Source organism: Hippopotamus amphibius, chromosome 3, assembly GCF_030028045.1.
Source record: "Hippopotamus amphibius kiboko isolate mHipAmp2 chromosome 3, mHipAmp2.hap2, whole genome shotgun sequence".
Taxonomy (NCBI): Eukaryota; Metazoa; Chordata; class Mammalia; order Artiodactyla; family Hippopotamidae; genus Hippopotamus; species Hippopotamus amphibius.
Window position 1 is genome coordinate 10,599,136 of NC_080188.1, and position 20,072 is coordinate 10,619,207.

The 20,072-nt window shown below is 35.9% G+C and overlaps 1 pseudogene; it reads right to left on the reverse strand.

Moving 5' to 3' along the window:
- Positions 1 to 291: 291 nt before the first annotated feature.
- Positions 292 to 914, reverse strand: LOC130849714 (syntenin-1-like; annotated as a pseudogene).
- Positions 915 to 20,072: the final 19,158 nt, after the last annotated feature.

Here is a 20,072-nt window from a genome sequence, read left to right on the forward strand (position 1 = left end):
CATCCCCATCACACAGCTTGCGAAAGCTTCAGGTTTCCAGTAAAGAAACTCGTCTGTGAAGGTCAGTAAGTCTTTTCAACTGTAAAACTAGGTTAAGGCTACAACTATCTTGAAGTCTGAACAAGATATCAGATCAAACAGTAAGATTCCCAGCCTGACTGTAAGAGAGGAAGATCCTCCTGCAGCATATGCTCGCTGGCTCCTAGGAAGCTCCACGTGCATAATAGAAAGGTAAGTTGCAAAAGACATAAGTGGGAGAACTTCAGCGAAGTTTCCATGGTGCCATGACTTCTAAACCTCAAGAATGGCATGATCCATCAAGCTCTTCATAATGCTTGGGGCCATCCGTTTAATAATATGTTCAAAGATAGAAGCAGGCATGATTGTGATAGTAACTACATTCCCAGCTGTTGACAGTATGTCTGTGATTTGAGAGTCCTTCAGTCCAATGACATTCTGTCCATTGACCTCACAGATGTTGTGTTCTGTGAGAAGATCGTTTCTAGCTACAGAACGGTCTTTCACTATGGATGTGATTTTCCCATTTTTGAAGACAAAGCCGACGTGTCCAGTGCTGTCCTTACGCATGGTAATTGTCCGCTCAAAGGGCCTGTCACGGATGGTCATGGTAGTCTTCTCTCCGAAAGCCTGTTTGAGCAGCTTGCGTGCCCAGTCCGAGCTCCAGCCAGCATAGTTCTCCCCATTGATCTGCAGCACCTGGTCCCCGAATCGCAGACCCACCAATGAGGACAGAGAATTGGCCTGGACTAGCTAAACAAATACACCATTGTCTATGAATCTAAGCCTGAGCCCAATTTTCCCATCTTGATCCTTACACAAAATGACCTCCCATATCCCATGCTTAATTTCTGCTCTGCAGATGCCAGCATCATACCAGTTATAGGAGTCACCATATAGTTCATGCTGGAAGGTCTTGCTACCAACTGCCCCTAACTTGGTACTCCAGGGACCATGGCCATATTTGCACATATTTCTTCTTCATTTAAACTCAGCCTCATGTACTGAGAGAGCTCCAGATACAGTTTAGGATAGAGATTTCCATCCTGAGAGATGAGAGCAGAAGCTTCAGATAAAACTGCTGGGTTCACAGGGTTTGCAGAAAAGGCAGTTTGAGCCTGAATCATCTTGTCTACCTTCAGGTCTTCAAGATGGATAAAGAAGATGTGGCATATATATACAATGGAATATTACTCAGCCATAAAAAGGAATGAAATGGAGCTATATGTAATGAGGTGGATATACCTAGAGTCTGTCATACAGAGTGAAGTAAGCCAGAAAGAGAAAAACAAATACTGTATGCTAACTCATATATACGGAATCTAAAAAAAAAAAAAAAATGGTACTGATGAACCCAGTGACAAGACAAGAATAAGGATGCAGATGCAGAGAATGGACTGGAGGACACGGGGTTGGGGGGCGGGGGGCGAAGGGGAAGTTGGGACGAAGTGAGAGAGTAGCATAGGCATATATATACTCCCAACTGTAAAATAGATAGCTAGTGGGAAGTTGCTGTATAACAAAGGGAGATCAACTCAATGATGGGTGATGCCTTAGAGGGCTGGGACAGGGAGAGAGGCAGGGAGTTGCGGGAGGGAGGGGATATGGGGATATATGTATAAATACAGCCGATTCACTTTGGTGTACCTCAAAAGCTGGTACAAGAGTGTAAAGCAATTATATTCCAATAAAGAGCTTAAAAAAAAAGTAAACCGTTAAAAAAATAGTCTCAACCTTCACTGACACTATGATAGTGATGTTAATAAAGGTTAAAATTATTTAGCTCAAATTTTATGTTAAGTAGCCAGCTAACTTAAAGATTTTTTTTTAAATAAAGCAAAACTATACTAGTAAAAAAAAAAAGAGAGAGACATTTTTGCAGGATTTTTCTAGGCCACAGAGACCTACTCACCGCTCGCCGCCACCTGTCACTGGCTCGGACGCTACTCCACAGATTTTTGAGTAATAATGAATGGCCAAGCTTGCTGCCTGTCACGTGGAAAGCAGTGCATGAAAGAATAACTTCCTTCATCCTCACAACAATGCCAAAAGTTATGTCCATTTGGAATGAATAACCTGGAAGTTACAGAAAACTCAATGAAGAGTACCATTGCCAAGTACATATATTTTTTCATGTGTATTCAGAGGAAAGATTTCCAATATTGGCTCAGAAGCTCAACAATGTCATTAATAATCCATGTTCTTCCATCTTTGTGTTCTATCACTCCTGGCAAATTGGCCTTTCTCCTCTTGGTTAGGAGATGGCTACTGCACTTTGGTGAGTTATAAGGGGCAGGAAGGTGAAGGACTTTCTCTTTTTGAAATGATGGGGTGTGTGTGTCTGTGTGTAAACAATGTCTTATTGTGTACACCTTCCTATATATTGTGCTGATCAGAACTTGGTCGTGTGTCCAAGGAAAATAAATAACCATAACTAGGAAGGATCATTCAGGAAATAACACTTGTGTCTGGTACCGGGGCCACCCCTTTTCTCCAATCAAGGACTCTGTTACCTAGGACATTGTATGAAGTAGGCATTTATTCATAATGCATTGAGAAGCAGTAAATTGTTTTGCACTGTAGAGCTACACAGTCTAATATTCCTTTTTGATAATTATTATAGGTACCCTCTGGAAATGATTTGTCAAGGGTCTAGAATCAAAGAGGACAGCAGTTTGAAAAACCCTGAGTAGCTCTGGGAAGAGAAAGAAATGACAAGGCTCTGTAGATTATAGTCACAGTGGAGCAAGGTATGAAGAAGAATATTTCTGACAACGTTGATTTGCCATAATCAATCTTAGGGTCACCAAACTGGAGAGAATCTGTTGTATACTTGAAGACTGACTCTGGAATGCCTTGCTCCCAACTTGTGAATACCACAGTTTAATTTCACTGGGACTTTTGTAATCTTCATAATCTCAATTCAGAAAACGTGAACTGTTAAGACCATCTCTGAGCCACCCATTGAAGTCTTTTGAACAACATGTTCTCTCAAAGCCATTCTTTGCTTTGAAGAATTTGCCCTCCACGTCTCTATTATCAGAGCGCTGATGTAAACTTCAGGCCAGGAGCACAAGTTTTATGAATGAAAGCCTATGCAGCAATCTTCAGCTGCTGTTTTCTCTGTTCTGCTGGCCCCATTGAAAAATCCTCTCTGCCAGCATAGTATGAACACCATTCACATCAGAAACATATCTTTTACTTCTCAGATGAAAGGTAGATGTTATCACATCAAAGAGTTTCTGCTTAAACTAAACCTTTATCACTGTAACATTTGCTTTGCTCAAGAGACAACATCTGGAGGGCACTTTACAAGAAAATATTGCAATACAGCTTGCAAAACTCCCCAAAGTGGTGCATGCAATGTTAAAATTTGGAAAACCTCTAGATTTTCCTTATCTTTTCTTTTTTCAGCTTCATATCTGCCAAAGGCTATTCTCCCCGATTCTCCATCTGTACTGCATCAAGTTCAATCCTCAGTTTTAGCTGCTAATCTGGATCTATGCTAAATCTAATCTGCTAAATTATGAAATCCATGGTCCCCAAGGGTGAGAATGGTGTTTCTTTCTCACTGTTTTGTTTTTTGTTTATATTTTTGGTGGATAGGGCCTAGTCTAGGAACCTTCCTTTAAAACAACAAAGTTTCTCTACATAGTAGAATTTGCCTCATTTGGCTTAGTCATTCTCCCAGATACTTAGGTCCTGAGGCCAAACTACAGTCAGGTGACAGGAGCATTAATACCTGTTGACAGGTTTACCTGGATCACATCACCAGTCTGTTTGCTTGAATCTTTAAAGACTCACTGTGTTTTGATGTGTGATCGCCAATTTGCACTCCTCTCTGAAAACATATATTTTAACTGCCGGCCTTATAATGTCAACACATTTTATACCTACTAGGTACTGCTCTTTTGAACTAGACTGTATCCTTGCTTTTCACGTGGATGTGACTTTAAAATGCTTGTCCATCCCAAGATTTCCTTTTAAATCTCAAATATTCAGGCCATGTCTTAAGAAGCCACAGTAAATATATTTTCTTAGCCCCTAATCAGAACCCACTCTGACAGTTGGTGTGAATGATTGTCAGACGGCCCTAGAAAATCTAACATAAATAACTATCACAGTCAATGGGGCAATTCCCTTTTCCACTCAGGACCCAAGACAGAGGGAGCTGCTCCACAATATGAGCCCTCTTCTTCTCTCCACGAAAAAAATTCTAGTTAGGAAATGTTAAAAACAAAAATAAACAAACAAAACAAAACAAAAACAAAAAGCCCACAATGCTTGTTCTTCCCCTGACAATAAGAACATTTTATAAATCTCACAAATAAATATACCTCTTAGTACTGGGTAAAATATTATTGTTGAGTGATATTATCATGGAAAAGTTTTAGACTTCAGATTTGACTAGCAATATATCATAATTCTGTTCAAGGTCCTTTGTTATATGGGATTAAAGTAAAAATGGAAGCACTCCATGCTTGCTTCCAAGCAATAAACTCACTCAATATCTTTTTCTGTGTAATATCAAAATGTAGTCATTTTAGCAACTATTCTATTCTACCGCTCAACAGCAGCATGTGAAAGTAGATTTTCATTGTCTGTAACTAACTGGACTACACGGCCAGAAAATTTATTTTGATATGGCGTTAAGTTTTCATTTTTGTTATTTTTTTCTTTAAGCGCAAGCTTAGGTTTTGCGACCACCAGGCAAGCTATGTGGCTGCAACCTAAAAATAACTCATGGTAGTTAAACAGTATGTTTTACATATTAAACAGAGTAAAATCATGGTAGTTATACAGAAAGACAAAGCCAGCAAAATAATAAAATTGAATGCCTTTGTGGCCTGGAGTGTGTAACAGATGTAATATGAACCAGGTCAGACAACAGCCATCCTAGACAGAGTAGCTCTCCCACGTTTCTCTTCATTTTTTTCTTGAGCTGGGTTTCGTGATTCTTATTATGTGAGAAACAACCAGAAATCTCAGAATAAAATAACTAGCAATAAGAGTACTCTTTTGAACATCAAATGCTATTCCTTACACTAAAGTTTGTAATAGCCTAGGAGAAAAAGCAAAGAAAATAGGAGAAATGTATGAGGAAGATCTTTTTGTATTCTGAAGTATCTTCAAGAATTTTAATAACAGCTCAGAAAATACTGTTCTTCTTATGGACTAAATTGTGTCCCCCCAAATTCATATGTTGAAGTCAAACTCCCAATATCTTAGAATGTGTCTGGGTTTGGAGACAAGTTCTTTAAACAGGTGGTTAAGAGTAAACCAGGTCATAGGGGTAAGGCTCTAATCCAATAGGACTGGCATCCTTATAAGAATGTTTATAGCAGTCTATTCATAATTGCCAAAAAGTGGGAACAAATAGAATATCCTTCAACAAGTGAATGGTTAAGGAAGAGGCACTACTTTTGCATAATGGAATACTATTGTGCTACCAAAAGGAATAAGCTAAAACCAAAGCAAAACAAAGCAAAACTAAACAGACAGTGAAAAAGATCACTGGTTTCTAGGGGTTTGGGAGAGAGTGGCTTGAAAAATTAAATGAAGAAGGCTTTTAAGATCAGTAAAACTTTTCTGTATAATACGGTAATGTTGGATACATGAAACTATGCATTTGTCAAAATCTGTAGACTTTAAAGCACAAAGACTGAAACCATATATGCAAATTAAAAAAAAAATTAGAAGCTGAAGAATCCCAGGATGGAAGGCAGACTATAATAAACGTAGTTAACTCTATTATAAATGTGCAAAATTATCTCACTGAAAAGAATGAAGGAAAAAAATGCTGACCTAAAAACATTTGGAAACAAGTGGAGTCTCTAAACCTAAAGGACAAGGGAATTGCACCTAAAACTGTAATTGCTGGTAAAGTTATTTACCACATGGGTACATATGAATAGTTCTGAAACCATAATAGGATATTATTAGAATTGAAAAATTAAGTAAATTGGTGACAAATGCTGGGAACCAGGCTCCTTGTATTGAAGTTGGAGTTTGGCGATAAACAAGGATGAAGGCTATAATAAGCGATGTGATAACAGATTAGAGTTAGAAACATCAGTATAAACTCATGTTTAGCTTAATACAGATACACTTGGTTACATATAGAAATATTTATAGACCTCTGTATAAACAGGTTATCTGTCAGCTGAATGAGACTAGTACCAATGACACCCAAATAGCAATGAACTTCCCCAGTGCCCAGATCTTGGATTATATTCCATTCACCAATAAATCAAACTGGGAATCTTTAGAGAAATAACCGATTCTGGTATTGAGACAGAGACTTCATAAGATGAGCCTGGAACCTCTAGTAGCCAGAAAATAAGAAAATGCCTAAAAAAGTGTAAATCCCATGATGGTGTGTATATACCAAAGGGACACAACAGCCAACTAAAAGAATTCCCACAGGCCAAAGCTGGAACAATTTGAGCAACTTAATAAAGAAAAGAGAATTGGACTATTGCCCAAAGCATGAAATAAATGTCCATGAATCCATAGTTATATAAATAATAAGTGAATGGATGATAGAGAGATAGATAGACAGATGGGTAGATAGAGGAGGGAAAAAAGCTGAATCTCTGGTGCAGAAAAAGTTTAAATACTGTATGTAGATACTCTGCCATTAAGCAAATGGGACATAAGTCTCCATGCCTTAAGTGTGAGCTGTGCACAGGCACTTTCAAAGAGTACAGGTTGGAAAGGGGGAAAATGGTAACTTTCAGTGGAGAAATTTGACAGACACTACTTCAGTCTGGTGATGAAGGTAAACCTCAAGAGAAATCAGTCCTGCTGCCAGCATGTACCAGGGATATGTGGTGGGAATGACACTTTACCTCTGTGATTTTCCCCTCCAAAACCCATAAGAAGAGACTAATCTTGAGAAAACTCCAGACAAGCCCTAACTGAGGGACATTTTGCAAAAAAAATACCTGGCAATATTCCTCAAAACTGTCAAAGTAATCAAAAACAATGAACATGTCAGAAGTGGTCTCAGCAAAGAGTAAGGGTAGACAAAGTAGACAAGGTGAGGAAATGTAATGTTGTATCTTAGATGGGATCCTACAATTAAAGAAACACATTTAGGGAAAACTAAAGAATATAAAGTATGAACTTTAGTTGATCATAATGTATCAATATTGACCCATTTTCTACGGCAAATATGCTAAAGTGAATAATAGGGAAACTGGTTGTAGTGTACATGGTAACCCTACACTATCTTCACAATTATTCTACAAATCTAAAATCATTCTAAAACAAAATGTTAATTAAAATTTACAATAGTATACCATTACAATAGCTTCAAAATGTGAAAAAAAATTAGAGATTATCCTGACAAAAGATGTGAAAGATCTGTACACTAATATCTACTAGCCATTACCGAACGAATTTAAAGACCTAAATAAATTGAGAGGCAAACTGTATTCATGGGTCAGAAGACTCAATATTGTTAGGACATCAATGCTTTACAAACTGACTCATAGATACAGCAAACTGCCAGTCAAAATTCCAGCAGACATTTTTTGTAAAAATTTGTGAACTAATTCTAAAATTAATATGGGAATGCCCAAGGATCTAGAGTAGCTTAAGCAACTTTGAGAAAGAAAAATGTTTGAGACTTCAAGACTTATTAGGAAGCTACAGGAATCAAGATAAGCAAGTACATCAATGGAACAAAATAGGGAATTGAAAAATAGAAGCACAACTGTAAAATAGTCAGTGGGAAGTTGTTGTATAACAAAGGGAGTCCAACTCGAGGATGGAAGATGCCTTAGAGGACTGGGGCAGGGAGGGTGGGGGGGAATCGAGGTGGGGGCGTCAAGGAAGGGAGGGAATATGGGGATATGTGTATAAAAACAGTTGATTGAACCTGGTGTACCCCTCCAAAAAAAAAATAAAATAAAATAATAAAAAAAAAAAAAAAATAGAAGCACAGCTATGGACAAGTTATTTTCAGAAAAGGAATACAGATAAGTTAGCATTTTCAACTAAATGTTGTATATGCCCTCCTATGTCCAGGGGTCTAAGCAAGGAAATCTTAAGTTGTTCTAAATAAAGTAATCTGTTGGTCCAAATGAGAGACTAAGTATTGCATTTAACGTAAGCATAAGAACCTGTGCACTCAATAATCCACCATCATATTTAACTACAAAATTGATTCTTAAGAAAATTAAGTAGATAATTATGATTGTGGCATTTATGAATAAAACAATCTTTCCAATATTCATATCCTTAATAGCAACAACATGATGTCTATGGTATTACAGCCATCATGTTGGCCAATTCAGAAACCTAGGAGACAGCCCATTATTTCTTTCTCATTCTGTATGCCAGCTTTCAGTTTACCACCGTGTCACATCAAATATGCCTTCTACTATCTCTCATGTAGTCACTATATCCACTGCTATGGTTTGGTCTTCAACATCTATTTCTTAGATTATTATGTCAATTATTCAGTTCATACTTCTGCTTCCAGTTTTACCCTCTATCAAATTACATTACTTCCAGGGTAATCTTTGTCACTAAAATCTGACATCACTTCAATAGTTTTCCAAACACCTAGAAAATCAATCCTTCTAGGGACCTCAGGTGGTGCAATGGTGGCTGCTGAGAGTTAAGTGGTACTAAAATAAGTAAGATCATGCCTTGTGAACTTTTATTATATGATATATATCAAGGTCAGATGGTATTTCTCTCCCTGAGATCCTCCAGACAGAGTTTGGGACCCCTGTATCCACAGCATGTTACCATCATAACATGTGCTATATTGTAACTTACGTGTTATTTTTAACTGTTGTCAATTACATCATACTAAATGACTTCAGAAAGGGTATTTTGAACTTACAAAATTTTTAATTCAACTTTGCAGCTTTTATAACTTTATACTTTTTTCCTTCAGTTGTTCGATGTGCATAGTCAGAATTAACAGAATCCCCTATTTGGCATGCTTTGCGTGTTTTTGCTATAACTAATCTTCATTTACATGGTGGAATTTAATATTATATTCGGGTGGAGGAACTGAGGATATAAATTATGTTGATGTCTTAGAAAAAGCCTTTTTGGGAATTCAAGAGTAGATATAAGCTGTAAACCTTTGAAACATATCAGTAAAGATGATCCATTCGTTTACTGTTTTAGCTCATTAATTCGCCAAGGCTGGTGTTACTCGGAGCATGCCAAGACCTTTAGGGAAGTAGAATAACTAGGTCAGGAACATTTTGGAAAGATGATCAGAGAAACAACTGGCCAGTCCTCCCCAAAAGGAAAGGCCAGCAGACTAAAACAATATGTTCATAGAACAACGTTCATGCAGTGCTTTTAGGTGATGAGTATGGTGAGAGGGTTGTGGTAGTGACAATGTCCTAAATAAGAAAAGGTCTTCGGCCTCAAGGCAAGGATTGTTATTTTTTTGCTTATTTTTTATTGAGCTGTAACTGACAAATAAGTGGTATAAGTTTAAAATGATTTGACACATTGATATATTGCAGTGTGGTTACCATGGTGATATTAACCAGCATCCCCATTATGTCACATAATTATTTTTTTTGGGGGGGTGAAGATACTGTATTATATGCTTCAAAGTTGCTGAGAGACTAGATTTTAAAGGCAAGGTTTTTGAAGCAGGACCCTCTCCTAGGTCATGAAAAGCCATCAGGTAATACAGTGAGGATTAAAGACTTATTTAAATAAACAATTTGAGCAGAAAGAGGGTAAATGGAGGTTTTAACTCTTGCGAAAACTCATGGCCCTTTTCACGGCAAGTCTTACCAGATCTTGGGTAAAAAAAGAAATGACTTCAAGTTTCAATTGACCCACGAAGAAAAAGCTGCTGAATGTGGCTGAGACTTTGCTGTGTCAGAGACTTCGCTGTGTCAGAAACTTCAGCAAAAAGCTATACTGACAAAGATTTCAGCATCATATCTGGCATGAAATTAGGATAGGCCAAAGGATATTGGCCCTGCCCTTGTGGTGGATATAGTCTAATAGGAGATAGACTGTGAATAAAACAACGACGGTGCAATGCATTATGTTTAATAATAGAGCTATTAAAAATGCTTTGGTGGCACAGAAAACAGATTAATGTATCCATTTTCACCAAATTATTCCATTTTTTTCAGTTTTATTAATCCTATATAGACCATCTGAAGTCCTCATCCTGATAGAGAGATCCAAAGTGATTGTTCAGATAACTCATTTTACAAGCCTTTTCTCTAAGGAAAATCTCCCTTTTTTTCTAGATAACTGGATCGCTATGATTAAATAGCATTTCCCCATAATGAACTACATTATGTTCTGTTAAGTGACTTTCAACCTTAAAAATGAATTTATGAGAGGAAGTACTCACTTGAAATATAATAATTGTCTCTTTTTGATGTTTAATTGAGAATTTATGTTTTTAGTTTATGATGAGAAGAGTTTCCTTAAGAAGATATCGGTATCTTTGAAGAAAATGAATGAATCAGTAAGACATAGGCTTCCACTCTAAATTTTGCTTAGCTTTTTAAAGTATTAAATCAACAATGGTTATATATTATTTTTACTAGATTGATGTGAAATACCTTCTAATATTCAGTCTTTTATTTGGGCTATTTGATTCCTAATTTCTTACCATGTCTATAGTCTCTCTTATCTTCTTCTCCTTCCTTCCTTCCTTCCTTCCTTCCTTCCTTCCTTCCTTCCTTCCTTCCTTCCTTCCTTCTCTTTCTTTCGTTCCTCCTTTTTTGGTAATAATGCCATTTTATTGATATCTCCACTTTGTGCTTCTATTTCCATAAAATGTTCTTGGGTGAAGACTACTTGCTAATGTGGCCAATAGCATGGAACTGTTTTTTTTTTCCACCTGCACTTAAATTTTAAGTAATTTTTTTCTACATTTAATGTGGAGAACATGGAAAGTTATGACACATTCAGTCTTTATTTTCAGCAACATAAAACTTATCCTCCATAAATTGTAGCCAAACTACAGCTTTTCAAAACATGATTTTACACATATAAGGAGAATATCATGTTATAAAGAAAAACAAAACAATGTTTCAAAAATTCAAAATGCAGACAATACATTTATATATAGTATTCTTTAGTCTATTTCTCTATACAATTTTAATCTCTTATCCTCAAACTACTGCCATAAGTCTATAGTATTGTTGATATTTTATTTGCACAACTTTTGTTTCAAGCATCTTTAGCATCTAGTACATATACTTCACCCTAATTCTAGAAGCTGCTAATTTCCTGTCTCTAGAAAATCCATCTCTTGAATATCAACATATCTTTCTAAATGATTTTTAATAATTCTTGGTTAAACTGACAAAAGCTGTTGTCTCGTACACCATTCACAGACCACTTTTTTTCCTACAAAATACAATTTCCAAATGAGAAGTCATTAAAGAAATCCATAGAGAAGTAGCATGAGAACAAACTACTTACCTCCTTACCAAGAAACAAAGTAGAGAAAATAAAGTAGAACAAAACATCTTTTCAGCATCCCTCACATAGTTCATTCCATGGAAGCAGTTATCAGGCCCTTCCTTGGCTATTGAACAAACAACTTGATAAAACCAGTGTGAAAAGTTTTCATGTTGTTACAGTATTACCAATATCATCAGCTTCATATATTGTAACATAAACAATATCTCTGAATCATGATATGCTTTAGAAAAGAAAGAAAGTGGCTCTAAAATTCTAGGATAATTTTTTAAATAGTTGGATTTTCATAGCTACAGACAAAAGAATTGAAGAAAACACATATCTAAGTGATGATAAAGATATTGTTTAACACTAGAAAAACAACACCAAAGTGTAATTTCAATACTTTAACCATAGTTTTAGAGGCTAAGAAACAAAAATATGTTAAGAAATTACTTTATTTGCTAATTCTCTAATCACCCTTTGAGGTAGGTGTAACCTGACAAAGCACACAGTGCTGCAAAGTGGCAAAGATAGATTTCCAGCCCTTTGATTCCAAGTCCATGTTTGTTTATTTTAAATTATATTTTATCCTAATTTACAAGTCCTGTTTTGTGAACCAGTTTTTACTTATAGACTTTTATATAAAATTTCCAAGCATTATATTTATTGGTACATAATTTCTGTTTACTATTGCATTTACATTTCCATTTTAGATATATTGTTACTTTTAATTTTTTGTTTGGTAAATAATTTGCAAAATCTTGAAAATTCTTAATTTTTTCAGTCTGAAAGAAATAGTAAATATATGACAGATAGAAAATGAACAATTGAGATAGTAAAAGAGAAATGTTAAGACACAGAATGGGGAGATTAAAAAATAAAACTAATGGCATTTAAATAATCCAAAGATGTGGTAGCATTTAATATTTTAACTGTGCTCTTTTTACAAAAAATATTATTTTGTAGCTGTGATACCATTTTAGACATGTCTGCCTCTTCATAAATTGTGCACTTGAATTATTGAAAAATTAACACTCAATGTAGACCTTTTTTTCCTGCGTGTCTGTCTTATTGATATTTTTTTGTATGAATGATACACAATCTAACTCCAACGTGTTTAAGAACAAATGGATATTTACGGCTTCATATAACTAAATAGTGCCATGAGAAATAGTATTGGTTCTAGGTCCACGGCTTCTCGTTTTATCATTAGGTGTTGTGCTTGCTTGCTCCACGTTCATTTTCCTCCGTGTTAGAGAGACCCTCGGGCAGAGTCCTCACTGAGGAATCAACTTGCCTGCCAGTGGCTGAATGATTACATCCTATCTACTCAAGTTCAAGACTGGTATCCAGCTTAATTTGAACAGATTTCATTCCCTTGACCATCCCGAGCCAATGATTTATTTGCTCATACATTTATTCTAAATTTAGTATGTAAATCTACTCCTTACTTCACAGATACTCCTTATCCCCTTCCTTCCTTTATTTTTCATGTTATCACCATCATACACATGATTTTTATATTGATGTTATTTTATATAGTGGTAAATTGTGTATATATATATATGCAAATCAAATTTCTCTGTTGTTTTATTGTGTATTTCACCCAACCAGAATGTAAAGTCCATCTGGGAAGTATATTTAGTCTGATTCTTTTACTCACTGCTTTTTCTCCAGAACCCAGAAGAATGATGGCATATAGTTTCTGCTCAATGAATGAATGAATTTATTATTATCTACTCTGTACTGTATTCTAAATATTTGAGATATAACAGTGAACAGCACATCAAATATTCTGGTCTCATTGAGTTTATTTTCTAGTAGAAGTATACATGATAGATAGAGACGTAGATAAAATGTATACAACGTGTCAGGGAATTATAAGTGCTAAGAGGAAGTATGCTGTTTCTGGACGTCAAGAAGCATATTCATTGATGGGTATGGGCTAAGTCCTTCATTCTTCACTGACTATGTGTGAGGATAGCCTCAATCAAAGTTCCTTTCCTGAAAGACTGGAAGGGATGTTTCTGCTTAAAGTTTCTGGTATTAATTGCCAGAAGATATTGGAATAGATGTTAAGAAAGCAACAATAGCAAAGTCCACTGTAGCGTTATTTATGATCTTATTCTGTCACTCAACAAATGTTTACTGAGTGCCTCATATGCTCCTTAAACTTTTCTAGCCTTTAGAAATCATTAAATATCTTAGTCTACTTTCCCAGGAGGCAGAAGCTAAAGAAAGATCCAGTGATTTAGAGAACAGAGTCTCAGACAACAGAAGCAAGGAGGGAAAGTAAAGAAAGCCAACATGAACGTGACTCCCACATTGTATCAAGCATCTGAAAACCATTCCAGTAACTATTTCTCAGGACTTCCTTGCTGTGTTAGAAAAGGAGGACATCTTCAGGATTTCTTCTACCCTTGGTACCAGATTGCCTCCCATCACTCCACCCCCAACTCCACTCAACCTTATAGCACCCCATATAATCCCACACTTTCAGGAAATCATTCTGGAAACAAAGCAATAGAGAAGCTCTGGAGCAGGATATAAGAGGAGTGTAGCATGGACAAAGTGGGTCACTACTCAGTCATGTAAAAGTGAATTTGGTTAGAGGCCACACAGACCATGCTGAAGCTGGCACTGGGTCAAGTCACACGAGACTTGGATATGATAAGGCAAATAGGATATAAAATAACTTCAAAAAGAAGAAACATTCCTATTTACATGGAGTCGATAGTCTCAAGGACAGACAACATACCATCAATACTATAAATAAATACATTCTGCAATATGCTGGTAACTGTGTTGACTGATAGAATAAAATGAACTTATATTTGGCCATAATTTGGGTTCAGTCTTCTAAGTTCTCAAATAGCAAAATACCTAATAAATTTAACTTTTGGCAAGTTGTTTGCATGTCAAAGTTTATTTGCAACCTTTGCTGTCAGTAAATTTGATTGTAACTCTTATCTTCTCAGCATGCCTTTTTCAAATTTGGACATAAGTTGTCTTGCCCCAGGCTTGCTAGGCTAAATACATAGGCCTCTCTATATTTGCACTCTACCTTTTCCAATACTTCACTTCTAATAATTGTATACAATTTGCCCCCTAATGTTCACTGTCATCTGCCTTTTAAAATCTTTTTGATGAAAGCAAGTTGAATAAAATCTCTAGTTGTGTGATAAGAGAACAAATTTCTTTTCTTTAGCAATAATTATAAGTGAAAATCTATGATTCTTATGTATTTATGTAATAAAAATTAGTATGGCATAGTCTAGAATGTACTGAGATTGTGTTTGTACTTTGTTGATAGCCACCTTGCATTTATGAAGTTGAAAACATACAGCTGAGCTAAATTGTTCCAAAAGAATGAAAGGTAATGGAAGGTGATATCCAGATATTTCTAATGATTTTCAAAATGAAATCTAGAATATATGTGTGTGTGCATGTGTGTGTGTGTGTATCTCACATCTTCTTCATCCATTCATGTGTTGATGGACACTTAGGTTGCATCCCTATCTTGGCTATTGTAAATAATGCTGCCATGAACATTAGTGTGCATGTATCTTTTTGAATTAGTGTTTTCATTTTCTTTGGATATATACCTAGCAGTAAGTGGAATAGCTGGATGATATGGTAGTTCTATTATTTTTTTTTTTTTGAGAAACTTCCATACTGTTTTCCACAGTGGCTGCACCAATTTACATTCCTACCAACAGTGTATGAGGTTCTCTTTTCTTCATGTCCTCACCAACAACTGTTATTTGCGGTCTTTTTGATAATAGCCGTTCTGACAGGTGTAAGGTGATAGGAGACAAGTGTAAGGTGTAGCATGATCTTGTTGTGGTTTTGATTTGCATTTCTCTTATGATTAGTGAAGCTGAGCATCTTTGCATATGCTTGTTGGTCTTTTATTTTTAAATGTCTGTCTCATTAATTCTAATTATAACTGAAATCAGACTATATGCAGATTTAAATCCTTCAGTCACTCCATGTTTGGACTTCCTATCACTCCCTCCTTTCTCCCTTAACAATTTTAGACTTTTTGTTTCATCAGTTCTAAAGTTCAATTTCCAACATAAGAGAATTACTTGTCCTGCTGGCCTCCTGTCTTATCCATCTAGTAGAGCCACAAACCCTAGCACAACTGGACTGTCTACACTCTTTACATTAATATCCAGGAGTCTGAGTACTGCTAGAGAAAATCTTAAATCATGCAGACTTGGTCCACTGTACTTACATGCGCCCTCCTTATCTAAGCCTCAGTGCAGCCTGGACATTCTTCTATATTTCCTACTCATTATTTTAAACCAATTGTATTTCTATCCAGACATGTGATCTGACCATTGCCCACTCCATCTGAGATAATGGCTTTGTCTTTTACTCCACAGAGAAAATAGAAATTATCTGAAAATCATCTCTCAGAAATTTTTTTACCCTACCCAGATAAATAAAAATATATTCACTCACCGTATTTCTTCCCCTTCTATTTGAAGGAAAGCTATAATCTTCCTTCTATCTCAGATGAATCACTTTACCAGGAAACTAGATTCCCTCCTTCCCGAATTTGTCAAACCCATTTCTTCTAGTCTTTACTACTTATCCTTTCATCTCATTATATAAATATGTTTAAGCCTCTCTAGTTATACATAATAAAAATAAGTATAAGACCAAAAAATTTTCACTTCTGATCTGTATTTCCTTCTACCTAATCATGTCCCTGGCCAGTTTTAATACTCAAACTGCCTGAGAGTGTTACCTACCATGCATCATTCCACTATAATAGTGGAATGTCTCCCTTTTACTCTTCAACCATATTCAATCTGGTGTCTACCAATATCACTCTAGTAAAAGACCTCTCATAGGTACAGAGAACAAACAAGTGATTGCCAGAGAGGAGGGAGGTGGAGAGATAGATGAAATAGCTGAAGGCAATTAAGAGGTACAAACTACCAGTTATAAGGTAAGTCACAGAGATGGAATGTACAACACAGGGAATATCATTGATAGTATTATAATTACTTTGGTGTATAATCTATAAAAATATCAAATCACCATGTTGTACACCTGAAACTAATACAATAGTGTAGGTCAATTATACTTCAATTAAAAAAAAAAAAAACTTTCATGAAGCACTCTTACGATCTTGTGACTAAACCCAAGCAAAGACTGTTTATCTTATGTTGTTTAGCCTCTAAGGATATCTGATTCTATTGACTTACCCTGCTTTTCTGAAATAACTCTTTCTTTACATCTATAGCGCAGAATCTCACACTTTTTCTCCCATCATGAGGGCTGCTCTTCAGCCATATTTTGAGTGCCTTTTAAATTCTAGCTATCATTTAAATATAAGTGTTTTTCAGAATCTATTATTGGGTTTTTATCCTACACAATTTCCTTGGCAGACTCAACAATTGTTATATCTTAATTATCACAGTTAAGCTGATGATATATATTTCTAACACAGTTGTCTCTCTTGAGATTTAGATGTTATATCCAAGTGTCTGCTAAATATTTCTCTTTGAATGGCTGAAGTTACACATATACAAATCTGCCCTTACTCCTCTGCACTCCATCTTGATGCCTCACATGTCTATGTGACTTTTCCCTACAGATTCACCTCTGTTACTCAGTCATAAATTTAGATATTGCTTTTGATTTCATCCTCTTCCCCCTCAGATCCAACAAATTACTTCATTTCATTTAATTCTATATCTTAGCTACCTCTGCTGTTTTTCATGTAGTCATTGTTCTAGTTAGTCATTCCTTCCCTTTCTTATTTACTGTAACATCTCTCTACATTTCTTTTTCTCTTTGTTTGTTTTCCCTCCTTTCTTACCCCATTTTTAATCAGGAAAAGATATATTACTGCATGATAAAAAGCAACACTGGTTTCTCACTGATATAAATCAATAAAGGCTTATTCCTCATCTGTGCTTTCTATTTATCTTGTATTTGTGTGACACCCAGATCTTTGTAATCCTTCTTTCAGAGCATAAGATGGTAAAGACTCCAACTCCTCACATATCGTTATTCTGTAGAAGGAAGGTGAATATAGATGATCAGGCACTGCCTCTGTCAGGTTTTTGTCCAACAGCCACACATACCACTTGTGGCCCCGGTGACTCACTTGGCCAAAACTAACATCTACTGAGTGGTGAAGTGCAGTCCTCCAATGTGAGCTTTGTTTTTCAACAATGAAGTAGGTCTAACTTCTTTTTTTAATATTTTTTTGTTGAGGTAACTCGTGTATAGTACTGTATAAGTTCCATGTGTACTTCATTATATTCCACTTCTATATACCATACAGCATGCTCACCACCAAAAATTTTGTTTCCATTCATCAGCATACATCACTCCCCACCCTCCCCACCCTGCCTGCTTCCCCTCTGGTAAGCAGCACTCAGTTCTCTGTATCTAATATGTTTTATTTACCTATACTTGCTTGCTTATTTTTTATATTCCAAATATACAAATAACTCATATAACTCAACAACATGAAAACAAACAGCCTGATTAGAAAATGGGCAGAGGAGCTGAATAGACATTTTGCAAAGGAGACATACAGACCAACAGGCACATCAAAAGATGCTCACCATGGATAATCATTAGAGAAATGCAAATCAAAACCACAATGAGGTATCACCTCACACCTGTCAGAATGGTCATCATCAAAAATGCAAGAAATAATAAGCGTTGTTGAAGATGTGGAGAAAAGGGTACCCTCATATACTGTTGGTCGGAATGTAAATTGGTGCAGGCACTATAGAAAACAGTATGGATATTCCTCAAAATATTTAGAACTACCATATGACCCAGTTATCCCACTTTGGGGTATTTATCCAAATAATTCTAAAACACTAATTCAAAAAGATATATGTCCCCTATGTTCATCACAGCATTATTTACAATAGCCAAGTTATGGAAACAACCTAAGTGTCCATCAAGGAATAAATGGATAAGGAAGATGGAGTATATATGGAATACTACTTAGTCATGAAGAGATGAAATCTTGTCACATGCGACAACATGGATGGATGTTAAGAATATTATGCTAAGTGAAATAAGTCAGAAAGACCGTATAATTCTGACTTCTTTATGCACTAGTGTAAAGCCTCACCAAACACAAGAGCAATGATGCAAAAGACTACTTAGTCACAGAATCAAGTTTAAAGTCTGAGATCTCCAGGAGATTTAAGAAACGTATAAACTGAAATGTAAGGATGTTTGTACAAACAAACTACAATGGTAGGATGGGATATATAATAATTAAAATACCCCAAACCTTTCCTGATTCATAGATGATAAGAATAGATAGTTCACAACAGGCAGAGGATTACAGAAATTCTGAAATCGTCTGGGGTAGTGAATATTTCTTTTTTTTGGCCCTAATTCTGCTCCCAACATGTAGCTTGCTTATCTAATACCTTAATTTGAACCTTCCCTGAAGGCTAAGTTTAAATTATTCTTTCCAACTATAAAACTATTTTATCTTTAACTATTAGAGTTAAGGATAGTTGCCTCTTTGAATCTTAAAGGTCTCTATTCTTTTCATTCCTGTTTGCTAATTGGCTAATTATTTTTTGCACCCAACTTCTATTTGAATTTCTTGCCAACCACAGCTAACAGAAGCCCTTATACTTTTAAACTTTGATTTCTGAATTAATGTAACTCTCCAAATTAATGCTTTAAAATAATCCTCAGAAACAAATTCCTGCAAACAAGTAATAAAATGGTTTCTCCTGAGAGCATAGCCTGCCATGTTTTCCCTCTTGAACATCCGTTTTCTTGCTGCCTACTGCCCACGTCTTAAGATAATCCTACAGATGTCTGCACCAGCACACTAACTTCTGGCCCACATGGTTTTACATGGGGATTTACACTCACAGATTCTCCAAAAGTCAGGAGCGTCACAATCAATGGCGAGGGAACAGAAAGAGGACACTTGTGCCACGAATCTTAAAAGATTTCCACTGGCAAGTGGATGGTCTTTCCACTCAGACGGCATTGTCAGGGAGTACAGCCCTACAGTATTTCTAGAGAAGGAGAACCCAACATAGTAGTGAACAGTACTGATGATCACAAAACCTTCTTTGATACAGTTTTCTACACTATGATCAAACTGATTTTTTTTTAAAATATACATTTTCAACATTACCTGAACCATACTATCGCTAATTTGGAAAGACAGGTTGCAGGACTATACATCATTTCAAGCTTGAACTCTTTCAAGTAGTCAACACTGCCTCTCAAAACCTTTGCTTCTTCTTTATGGAGCATCTATTAAGAACCAAATCCTGTATCCAATGTGGCCATGAACGTCCTTATGTAATCCTCACACCTTGAAAGAGAGGGGCTAATATTCCCACTCCACAAGGACTTGAAAGATATATATAAATGCCACATAGATGTCTTCTGCTATCACATGTATAGTAATAAAGGAAGCACTGTATAGAAGTTTTCTTGAAAAAAAAATCTCTATGTCAGATATTTGAGAAGAATATTTCTGACTATTTTGTATGAATTTCTTAAAATATTATATGTCTGCTCTTTTAAAGTGCTTGCCACTCAAAGTAGTATTAAAATAAGATCAAGCTGGCTGTGCAAATGATGCATATTGTATGAAATAT